Raw genomic sequence first — 10,389 nt, 5'->3', positions numbered from 1 at the left:
GGGAAGCGTTCGTTTCCAGCGCTGTGAGCTTTCTGTCGAATCCCAAGAGGAGGCGTGAAGAGCAGTTGGTGGGGGCCCTCTTTAAGCACGCAGTTGAATTGCGGAGTAGCTGGTCATAGCGAGAAGCGGCTGTAGGTGTTCCGTTGGATTAGCGTCAAGTACGGCCCCTCTTGGCTATGGTTGACTCACCCTTGCTGTACGCCGTTCAAGTAAAGTCAGGATATTCTTTTCTCCGGCTGGTCGGTAACAAATGGAGCTGAAGGAGAAAAGTAAGAAGGCGCACATAAAAACAAGCGCAAAAACACAGAGAGAGAGAGAGAGAGAGAGAGGAAGCGAGAGAAAGAGAGCTGTCGGCGCAGGAGCAGCGGTGGCGAGAGCGAGCTATTGGCCGAAGGCCGCCGGTCATGTTACCAGTCAAGCATGTCACATGACCTCTGTCTGCCCGGGAGGCTGGCGCTGCCCGCGCCGCGGCGTTGAGAGTTTGCGATGAGATGGTGGTCGGCGCGGAAGTGTGCGTGACTAGTCGGATGTTGCTGCCTGTGTGCTTGTGATGCAGAGTTGTTCGGCAGCGCTGCACCCTCGTAGAGCTACAATCTGGACTGAAGACAAAGTGACTACGCGATGGAGCCGTGTTTTCAAACGCGTAGACGGACGGGGTTGAGGCAAGAGTTCATTTTGTTCTGTGTTCTCGTAGCGCGCATTTGGGAATGTGCTGTCTAGAAATTCGCCAATGGCGTCGCATGCGAACCAAGGGTGCATCGTGCCCCTCGGCAGCGTTTGTTTTTTTCGTTTATAATGGGTTTACTCCGCCCTCACCGCACTTGAGAGTTGGTCATTTCCAGTGACCGTCAGGCAGTTTGCAACTCCTGAATTGCCTGCAGTGTTACAGCGCTTGTCGTGCGACTCGTGTCTACTTCATGTCGCGCCTTTCGCGCTGGTGAATTTAAAATGACGTTGTACCAACTTGCCGAGATTATTTTCTGCGTTGCTCGGTTCATTTTGGATTTCGCTTGCAGTGTAGTACGACGAAACTGTGCGCTGGCGGTTGACATATTTAACCGTAATCGTTCAATATGTCATAGGTGAAGTGCACCACTTTCAGACGCATAATCGGCCCTGACGCTTCCGTTTTCCAGACGTGCAGTGCTGGCTGCACTGCGTAAAGATAAGTAATTCTTGGGGCGCCTCACTTTGAGCTTGCTTCGTGCAGACCTGATTGCACATTAACCGCAACTCTGCGCTCGAGGTTTTGTTTGCGTGAGTGAGTTTTGTATGCCCAGCGCCTGCCGTGCGACTCGTGTCTACTTCATGTCGCGTCTGCGCTGGTGAATTTAAAATGACATTGTACCAACTTGCCGAGATTCTTCTCTGCGTTGCACGGCTCATTTTGAATTTGTTCTGAAAAACATGCAGTGTTGTACGACGAAACTCTTCGTTGGCTGTTGCTCGCGTGACCGTAATCGTTAAATATGTCATAAGTGAAGTGCACCACTTTCAGATGCATAATCGGCCCTGACGCTTCCGTTTTCCAGACCTGCAGGGCTGCTTGCACTGCGTAAAGATATGTATTTCTTAGGACACCGCACTTTATGAGCTTGCTTCGTGCAGACCTTATTGCACATTAACCGCAACTCTGCGCTCGAGGTTTTGTTTGCGTGTGTGAGTTTTGTATGCACTCAGGGTCGAGGGTGGCTGCAGATGTATTTTTTCCGCTCGGGAACTTACGTTGGTAGACGCTTGGACACGGACCCCTGAAAAACCTTAATAGGCAAAGGTAATTTCTTTGCTGTCTCGTTACGAAGTAAGTAGAGGTCCTTGAATATTTGGGGGCCGGGTTTTCTTAAAAAAAAAGATTGATTGTATAGGAGGTATTCACTGAGGCCGCGCTACCAGACGGCGCGAGCGTCGTCGCGGCAGGCGCGCCATGTTTGCGGTCGTTTCAGGCCAGCTCGCGCAGTGTCACGGTGCGTCGTGAGGTACCCGGCCTGAACTGTTAGTGATCCGTAACATATTTGTACGTTGTTGAATACGTCCGCGACCACTTATCTTTGTGGAGCGCGTATTGTGCATGAAGTTTGCAGCAGAATTCTTCTGCGCCGCGATATAACCGAGCTGCCTCAACTCGGCAGCAAAACTGGCTGGCTGCGCTGCACGCAAGAACGTACACAACTTGCAGCTTTTAATATCAGTTGATAACTGTCAGCTAGTCATGCAGGGCACATCGTGGATAAACAGCACGATTAATTACCGAAATTCCAGAACTGCCACCGCAGAAATTGATAATTCAAGCGCCTAGCTGTAGTCCGCGAACTGCTGACGCTTCTCAGACGTACGGTCTTTCAGCAGAAAGGCAAAGCGTCATAGCTGCCTTATTTACCCGACAGAACAAATACTGCCTTGCGCTCGCAGCACGAACGGCAGACACAGCGAGAATGTTTTGCAGTTTTGATTGTAGCTACGTAGCGCTGCTTCGTATGCACAAGACCGTTTTCGCAGCAACGCAGTGTGCAGCCATTCCGCTAGATTCAGTTGTAACACGTCACTTTCAGCAGGTAGAGATGACAAGTTAAGCTACAGCTAAGTGAACAGACCCTTCGAATTACTCACCTCTTCAAAAACGGCACTTCGGCCGTTGGCACCGCGGACGTCGGCACCCACAGCATGCCGCTTGTCAAGTAATTGCACCCTCTCATAGGTTTATATCCTTTAATTCCTTGGCCCGCCAGCAAACTTAAGCCGTGCACAAGGTGGGCCTCGATACCGGTGAATTCAACGCGCGGCAGCAGTCTTGTATACGTCGCACACCATGCCGGTGCCTCCGCATTCCTACGGGGGGGTCGACCTTTTCACAAAGTAGAACCTTCTGAGCGTGCCCGCTCTTTTCTGCTTCGCACAGTTCACGAAGTATTCACTCAGTCACGCGGCGGCACGGGTCGGACAGAAATTACGTGCGGCGAGACGCGAAATACACTCACATTTAACCCATCACCAGCTATTCAAACGCTGCGGCTGGCTGCGGCGGCCGCGCGCGCGACCACCAACATGGCGAATGCCGCGCCGGCCGCTAGCGCCCCTTGCGGATGACGTCATGTGAATACCTCCTATACGCACGACGTCGTGTTCGCCGACCGGAGGTTTGTACACGCACGACGTGGGTCGCTTGCGCCGTCTAGCGAAGAAAATTGGCGTTCGCTCTCGCCGCGCGTAGTCGCGTGCTGCGTTTTTTTTTCTTTTTTTCTCCCCATCCATGCTCGACGGCCTCCACCAGATCGCCAATGGCTTAGCGTGGACGACAAGCATTTCGGCGTTGCTGTGATGGAGATCTGCTTAGGGGAGAAGTATGACAGCTTTGCGAAGTTCGCAAAACAAGCGTTCAGAGATTTTCCGAGTCAGAACGAATACACTGTTCGTTACTAAATACAGCGTTGTGAACGAGCACTTTTTCGGCTTGCCTGCATGACGCGAGTCTTAAGTTCGGAAATTTGTAACTTGAGTGGTTTTCGCGAGTGCAAGACGACAGTTATAACGTTGTTTGAACCATTCCCGTTCCCTCACCGCCACCTCCCGTCTTTCGCTTCCTTCGAGGCGGGCCCTAGGCGCTCTCGTAATGGTACACCACTTGCCTCTTCTAAACTATTCTAGTAGATACCGCGCGGCATTCGGCAGCCGGCCCCCGTGCTGCTGACCTTCGTGCACCTTTTGCTTTTCTAAACAAGTAGTTTTCCCCCTCACCACCTTCGTTATAGTTCGCCCGCCCCGCAGCGGAGCTTCAAACTCCTTCCCAACGGCTGCAGCCACCCTCGGCGTCCCTTTCCGTAGTCGAGCCTGCCATCGCCGTAGTCGAGCCTGCCATCGAGCGCATCGCCTTTGGGAGCTGCCGCTACACATGTGTAGCGGCAGCATAAGTGCGCGCTTGCTTGCTTTCTTTCTGTTTCGTATTTCGCCTATCATTGAAACTTCTAAAACGAAGCAGCGCTCGCGCGCGGGGTGCGGGCGCTCGCGGTCGCGCCCGAGGCGCCTGCCGCCAAATGCGCCTGCGTCTAGGCGGCCAAGAACGATTTTAGCGGCTTTGTAATTCTGGAACACGCGTCTGTACAGGCTACAGGCGCGCGCGCACGCACACACACACGCACACACACATTTAGCTCCGGACGCAGCAAGGCTGTAGCAGCATTGGAAACATTGGACTGACAATTTTGTAAACAAGACTGACGTCAACAAACAAGTTCAAACGCGCTGCGTAGAAGCGGACGACTTTTCACCACTCCCTCCGCCTTTCCTCTCGGGCCCGCAGTTAGGAAAAAGAAAAGTAAAAAAAAAACACACACAAATGCGACCGCAAGGACGTTACGTGGAGTGTCATATGACGGCTGGGACGGAGCGGTGGGACCGTGGCCTCCGCGATAGAGCAAAGAACAGCGGCGCGCATCGGGAGCAGATCACGGAGGCCACGGAGAAACAAAGTTGATATTCGTTTTTCTTGTCAGATGGCGCAACCGCATCACGTCGTGCGTATACAATCACTCTTAAGAAAATTCCTATGCAAAATCTACTACCCCATTCGAGCTGAAATAACGTTCACAAAGTAGCAAAATGTGGTCTACGTTATCTGCTAAGTGATTCAACATCGGTACTTGCCTGTATTTTCCGTAATGGACGGAAAATGCTCTCGGCGGCGTGCAGAATCTTCGCAGAAGCTAGTCGAGAAGCTGTGTTGTGCGCCATCTGTCGAGCGGCGAGGCAACCGCCATCTCCGGCAAGGTCGTTGGCGCGCTTGCTTCGCAGGTGCAGATCGTCTGCTCGTTGAAAATAATGCCACAAGGAAGAGTCACCGCTTCTCTTACTAAAAACCGTAGTGTAAATGCTACAAAGCAGCATTAGAAACAATAATAAATGTTAGCTCGTCGCTTGCTCTTTCCACTATGATTCCGGCACCGTCTGCTTTCGACTGTTGATCTGTTCTGACGACTCTTGTTCTGTTCTCATCCCGAGGGAAGATCGAACGTTTTTGTGTGTTCGCCCTATAACGCATTGTGCGCTGCAGAGATAAGCGCTCATTTTCATCGATGGAAAAGGCGGCAGCTGTGTCGTGACTTGTTGAATCTGGGTGAGTTCGTTGCGTGCGCACGAAATTCAAGGTAAAATTTCGCCGTCGTCCTCCCTCTGAAAGGAAAATGGAAGAAAATGTTCGAAGAAAGAGGCTGTCTCAAAAAGAAAGAAAAAAGTGATAAAGGGGCAGCACATCGCAGCATTGCAGATGCCCTTGAGGGTGCATTTTCGTTGGACCCGCAGGTGTGCTGTACGTGCGCTGCGCTGTTGTTGGGAGTGAGCCTGTCAACGGTAATTCGCGCGATGAAACGCAAGGGCTCCTATCCGTACAAAATGTAAACTTTGCAAGCGCTCTCAGAAGACGACAGAGACCGTCGGCTTGAATTCTGCCACTCGGAACAGCAATGAATAAGTCAAGACCGGGGACATCTGAACTTTTTATTATTCACCGATGAAGCCATTTTTCACCTGGATGGAAAAATCAACAAACAGAACACACGGTTTTGGGCAAAAAACAATCCTCGTTTCTTTTCCACGAACGACAAGACCCCAAATATCATGGTTTGGTGTGGATTGTGGTGCGGGGGCCTCGCTAGGGCCTTTTTATTTTGAGGACACCGTCACTGCCGAATCATATTTGGAAGTGCAGCGGCAGAAGAATCTGCTAGAGCTGGAAGAAGTACACATGCAGAAGGAGATCTGCATATTTCAGCAGGACGGAGCTCCTGCTCATTACGCCAGAAGTGTCCGCAACTGGCTCGATACAACATTCACTAACATGTGGATGGGTCGAGGCTCGTCCAACATGTCATGGCCGCACCGTTCACCTGACCTAACTCCATGCGATTATTTTTATAGGGCTATCTAAAAAGCCGCGTGTACAGCCGAGGCCGACTTCACAGTTGTTCTGAGCTGAAGCAGCGAATTGAGGCTGCTTGTGCAGAAATCACGGAGCGCATGAGGGCATCTGTCTTCAAAGAATATGAGGAAAGATTGCAAAGATGTATTGACGCCACCGGAGGACACTTTGAGGTATAAATCACAGCAAACACTTGGACATCAACGCCTGAGTACTGTTCGATGTAAGTGCGTGTTAGTCTCAGGTGTTTCCACTACGATCTCTTTCATAGCCCATGAGCAGCTTCCAGACGTTGAACCACAGAAAATGATCAACCTGATTGGACCAGAAATTGACGGCACCGGAATCATAGCGTAAGAGCAAGCGACGAGTTAACATTTATTATTGTTTCTAATGCTGCTGATGTCGTATTTCCATTACGGTTTTTAGTAAGAGAAGCGGTGACTTCCGTGTGGGATTATCTTCAACGAGCAGACGATCTGCACCTGCGAAGCAAGCGCGCCAACGCCCTTGCCGGAGATGGCGGTTGCCTCGCTGTTCGACAGATAGCGCACCATGTCAACGCAGCTTCTCGACTCGCTTCTGCGAAAATTGTGCACGCCGCCGAGAGCAGTTTCCCGTCCATTCCGGAAAATCTAGGCAAGTACCGGTGTTGAATCACTTATCAGATAACGTAGACCACATTTTGCTGCTTTGTGAACGTTATTTCAGCTCGAATGGGGTAGTAGATTTTGCATAGGAATTTTTTAAAACCCGGCCCCCAAATATTCAAGACCCGGTTAATGTGAGAGTGTAAGTTTTAGGCTTTATTACTGAACTGCACAAGTGCACTCGAAACAATTGGAGGAATTTATAATCTCATCATGTGGAGACCAGTGTTTGAGGCATTCGGCAATCCAAAGTAAGCACTGCTGCTTGGAACTCTTGCAGCGATGTCGTGACCTCCACTCCTTTCAATATTGCAGCGAATATTGTTGCGATACGCATAGGATACGTTGCACGTATTCCTTTCTGCGTCGCGACGTCTCAGTACGACGTAAAGGCCCATCTCCACGGACACATCCGAGGCGCACCAGCGCAGCGCCTACGCGTACCAGCGTAGGCCGGAGCCGGTCCGCGCATGCGCGACGCGCAGACGCGAGCTGGCGCGGACGCTTGTCAAATATCTGTCCATGTCAGATATTCGCGCCTCGCGCGCGCCTCGCTCGCGCTGGCGCCGGAAGTGGCTCGCTGGTTTGCGGTCGGTGTAACCAATCAGAGAACGCAGTTCTCTAGCATCCGGTACGGCCCTTCGCGCCGTTTGCTTCGCCGAGCGGAGCTGAGCGCGGTAGCAGCGACAGGCCATCGAGTTGCATGTTTTCTGACGCTTGTCGCGGTGCGGCGCTGGGCGTGTAAGCGCTGCGCTGGTGCGCCTTGGATGTGTCCATGGAGATGGGCCTTAACGCACGCGAGCGAGCACGCGCACGCTGCGTTGCGTTGGTGAAAACAGTTCCGTCTATAGTTCGACGCACTGCAGCGGCCAACGCAACCGGCGGCTGCCGGCGTGCCCCGACGGGCCCGGCGCAGATTTGGCACCTGTCCCAATTTCGCGTCGACCCACAATGCATTGCGCTTAGAAAAATGACGGTTGCCAGCGCGAGTGGCGCGAGCTGCCCAAACATTGAAATTGCGCCGTATATCGTTATAGAACGGTTTATTGAAGCCATCAAACAACACCCTTGTGTATACAACACCAAATGGCTGGATTTCAGAGACCACCAGCGCAGAGAGAACGCTTGGGAACAGATAAGGCGAAGCACCGGTCTCTCCACGGCTGAGTTCCAGCATGGATCCGGCTAGCGTAACATAAAGATGGCCGCCAGTATAGTATTACCAATGTTGCCAGACTGCGTGCGTTGAACGTCGACGAGTTTGGCGACCACAGTGGGCCTCTTCGATTATCCGCCTCTGGCAGCCCGCGGGCCGGGGGGTAAAGCTGAGCTAGCAAAGCGGTCCACGCATGTAAGTCGCCATCTTGGAAGCCATCTTACAACACTATATTGTGGCCAGCACATTTTTTTCTTCCTAAGTCAAGGTTGGGTAAACTTTGAACAAGTTCAGAAAGTTGTGATAGAAAAAAATAATCATATACCACTGTTACACGTAAATTACACAATTTTAGACAAATTTTGAGATGTTTAAAATATTTATTGCGGTCATTTTATTTATTTTAGGGCGATTCGGAACGACGTTCACGAGCAGACGCTCAGTTCCGGTTTCAAACTTAGGGAGTGAGGTTTCGGTTTGGTTAGGGAGATTAAACTGTGCGATTAAGGCACTTAAGTAAGGAGTCGCATAGGACAAAGAGCTACTCGCGCTCTCATGCACCGCGATGCCTCCTTCGTGTGTTGTATGCAAGGCAAAAGCTTCAAAAGGATCGGGCATCTCGCATCACCTGTGAGTAAACGCACCAAATGATACATCTGCACTTTTCACGATAGGTTTTAGATTCCTTAATGAAAGCTACAGGCCCGTACTGCAAGGCCCATGAACGAAAATCTCCCGGACCCTCTTTCTAAAGGCGGATGACACCAAGCGGATTAACCTCTTTTTTTTAAGGTTTCCTCACAAGAACAGGGAACTGCTGAGCAGGTGGCTGGTCGCAACGAAGTTACCACTGTCTCAACTTGTCCCGAGGGCGCTGATCTGCTCTCAGCATTTTGACCCGTCATCCTTTTATACCGGCCACACCAGGAGGTTTTTGAAACCTGATGCAGTGCCGAGTATTTTTGCATTGCAAGAACGCCAACAGGTAAATAACAACAAAAGGGAAACTATATGTGCATTATACTTACAAATATTCAAATATTTCTCTATGGCAGCGCCAAAACATCCCCGAATGCGATCCTACCGCAATTTGATACTACGATCTTGACTCATATATTTGAAAACAAAAAAGTTGTAATACCTCCAGCTTGTATTCAATCACCCCTCTTTTTGTAGACATAAGTCCACAATAACGAATAGAAATTTCAGCAAGCAGTGAACTAATTTCCTAGCCAGAGCATTCTCTTATTTACTACCTACTGTCTTTACATCTAATTTGTGAGGTAGTTTGAAAAATTCACAAAAAAGGTTGCCCCGAGCATAACAAAAAAAATGTATGAACAATAGCAACCTTGTTCAGAAGTAAGAATCGTAATGACCATAATATGGTTATGATGACTGAATGTCTGTAGTATATTAACATAATGCAGTCCGCATTCTAAAAAGCGCTAGCGTAAACAACTGATAGAGGGTGCAAACAGTGAATACACTGACAAGTTCAGATAAAATTATTCTTTCTAGAAAATAACATTCACAGCTCAGAATCACAGTTGGTCACACACCTGCCTGCATTCTGGAACAATAGTGTAAACGAGTAATAACCTGGTGTCATTTTTTTTCTTTCTCTCAGGCAGCGACACATCTGAAGTCTCCCACACGAAAGTCCCCAATCAAGCGCCCTTTGGTAAGGCACAACAGGAAGATTGGTCAGTGCCAGCAAGTGAGGGGCTGTCTTTCTTTCAGGGGACCTTTACTCCCCACCGTGGAGCTGAAGCTGCGGTCACTTCACAATAAGTGACCCCAAAGAGGTGACCGCAGGTAAGAGGCATGCAGCGATAGTGCTTATTCCTCCGGTTATTCTCCTCTCTTGTCACGCAGGCAACCAAAACGCCTTCTCAGGGCGTTACTCCCACACGAAAGTCCCCAATCAAGCGCCCTTTGGCAAGGCACAACAGGCAGATTGGTCAGTGCCAGCAAGTGAGGGGCTGTCTTTCTTTCAGGGGACCTTTACTCCCCACCGTGGAGCTGAAGCTGCGCTCACTTCACAATCAGTGACCCCAAAGAGGTGACCGCAGGTAAGAGGCATGCAGCGATAGTGCTTATTCCTCCGGTTATTCTCCTCTTTTCTCATGCAGGCAACCAAAACGCCTTCTCAGGGCATTACTCCCACACGAAAGTCCCCAATCAAGCGCCCTTTGGTAAGGCACAACAGGCAGATTGGTCAGTGCCAGCAAGTGATGGGCTGTCTTTCTTTCAGGGGACCTTTACTCCCCACCGTGGATCTGAAGCTGCGGTCACTTCACAATCAGTGACCCCAAAGAGGCGACTGCAGGTAAGAGGCATGCAGCGATAGTGCTTATTCCTCCGGTTATTCTCCTCTTTTTTCACGCAGGCAACCAAAACGCCTTCTCAGGGCATTACTCCCACACGAAAGTCCCCAATCAAGCGCCCTTTGGTAAGGCACAACAGGCAGATTGGTCAGTGCCAGCAAGTGATGGGCTGTCTTTCTTTCAGGGGACCTTTACTCCCCACCGTGGATCTGAAGCTGCGGTCACTTCACAATCAGTGACCCCAAAGAGGCGACTGCAGGTAAGAGGCATGCAGCGATAGTGCTTATTCCTCCGGTTATTCTCCTCTTTTCTCATGCAGGCAACCAAAACGCCTTCTCAGGGCAT

General features: G+C 50.5%; 1 long non-coding RNA gene across 1 annotated transcript; it reads left to right on the top strand.

Annotated features, from left to right (window-relative positions):
- The first annotated feature begins 8,473 nt into the window (after nt 1-8,473).
- LOC149369806 (uncharacterized) lies at nt 8,474-10,377 on the top strand. The gene is made up of 8 exons (XR_016290018.1): nt 8,474-8,699; nt 9,345-9,398; nt 9,458-9,532; nt 9,593-9,789; nt 9,850-9,912; nt 9,972-10,046; nt 10,107-10,169; nt 10,229-10,377. It is a non-coding gene; the product is annotated as an uncharacterized LOC149369806 (long non-coding RNA).
- The last annotated feature ends 12 nt before the right edge of the window (nt 10,378-10,389 follow it).

Source organism: Amblyomma mixtum, chromosome 1 (assembly GCF_055824585.1).
Source record: "Amblyomma mixtum isolate Tamu chromosome 1, ASM5582458v1, whole genome shotgun sequence".
Classification (NCBI taxonomy): Eukaryota; Metazoa; Arthropoda; class Arachnida; order Ixodida; family Ixodidae; genus Amblyomma; species Amblyomma mixtum.
Note: the sequence above shows the minus strand (reverse complement) of the source record. Positions and strands in the feature narration are given on the sequence as shown.